A 1,760-nucleotide genomic window follows, 5' to 3' on the forward strand; every position below is an offset into this window, starting at 1 on the left:
CTCCTCCTGTCTACACTCTTCAGATATAATTTACAACGGTCTCTGTCGCTTTATTCTTCGTTGTCCTTATACAACTCATCATTGTACATTATATAATAGTTTGGGTTGGTTATCACCATCGGGTGGACGGCAATATCACTGGTTACAGTTTGTTTTCAAATGTATTTATTTTGACTTTCCTTTCTATTTGAAACAGTACTTGGTACCCTACACTTCACAACATAATCTACGCCACAATAACCAGGTTTTTTTCTGTGTTCCAAGAATTCACAAACAATCTGGTAAATTTGCATTTTGTTTTAAGGCACCAAATGACTGGAACAACCTCTCTCCATCACTACGCTCTATAAGATCTTTCCCAGCTTTTAGAAGAGCTCTTTTGGTTCATTTTGAACACACGTGCCATTGTTTTTAGTTTTCTTATTTTACATCGCCTTTTTTAATTGTGTGTTGTATATGCATTTCTCTCTTTTTTTGCCAATAGGAAGCTATTACTTTTTTTTTTTAATTTTTTTTTTTGTTTAATCTCTTGTACTGAATTGAGATGAGGAGGAGAGGTGTATTATGTGAGCCAGTGTGTTTTGTATGAATGTTGAATGTGTGAGTGTTGTTGTTGTTGTTATTATTATTATTTATTATCATTATTATTATATTTATTATTTTGTTTTTTGTCTTGTTTCTATCATCTAATTAGTTTGGTTAAGTTTCCACTGCTGATATTTCTTCTCTGCCATTCTTGGTTGTATCTGTTATTTTTTAAAAAGGAGGACCCTCTCGAAAACGAGATGTTTCATCTCAAGAGGCTTTATCCTCCCATTCTTGATTTCAAATGTTAAATAAATAAATAACAACAAAAACTGCAAGGGTGACTGAACATTTAACACAAGCTGGTTCTCACAACTGTTGTGGTCACAGTGAAGAGCTGCTCAAAGAGGTTCAGGTCGGGGTTTAAGTGGAAAACAAAAGTAAGATGCTGAAGGACTATCATGAATAATTAATTAAATATAATTTTGTCAGCATTTTAAATCAATACAAGTATCGCCAAATGAAAATATTGCGATATATCAAATCGATTTCCCCCTACACCCCTAGTTTGTAGGAATGGTGGAGAACCAGGGTTCACTTCCCAGGGGGTGTGATGATCTTAATCCAGTGTGGCTATAACCTAACTATGTGGCAAGTCTGGGTCTCCTTGTGCCAGTCCAAAACAGACAAAATACAGGGTAGTGTCAGAATAGGACAATTGGCATAAAACTCTCTGCTAAACCAAATGTGGCAACGCCCCTGAAACGATATGTCGAAAGGTGAATAACACTATGACAGCACAGAAATGGTTCTGACAGACTGTCACTGAAATTTAACATGTCAATTTGGGGCAATTTTCTGCAAAAATCTAGATCTAATACCTATAAAAGTTATGAACTTTTGTTTTCAAAACTTTGATGGTGTGAGGATGGCGAGCTTGGCAATTGTTTGGGCAAAGAAATGACCCGTAGTCATGATCTGATGGGTGTGGGACGTGTGGTTCCGAACTGCAGAAAATAACATGTCGTCTTTTCACACTCAGTACTGTGACTCCTTTAAGCAAACCCTATTCTTTATCATCAGGTACACAGGAATGAGACACTTCTAACTGTGGTCCAGATCAGGAGGCAGAACAAGCTAGGAGGGTGAACATGAATGGAGACTCATTTCAATGTCACTTCAAAATGTCAAAGCATGAGATTGAGAAGCCACTCCTAAAAAAAAGGGGGGGGGGG

The sequence above is a fragment of the Oryzias melastigma genome, linkage group LG2 (assembly GCF_002922805.2).
Source record: "Oryzias melastigma strain HK-1 linkage group LG2, ASM292280v2, whole genome shotgun sequence".
NCBI lineage: Eukaryota > Metazoa > Chordata > Actinopteri > Beloniformes > Adrianichthyidae > Oryzias > Oryzias melastigma.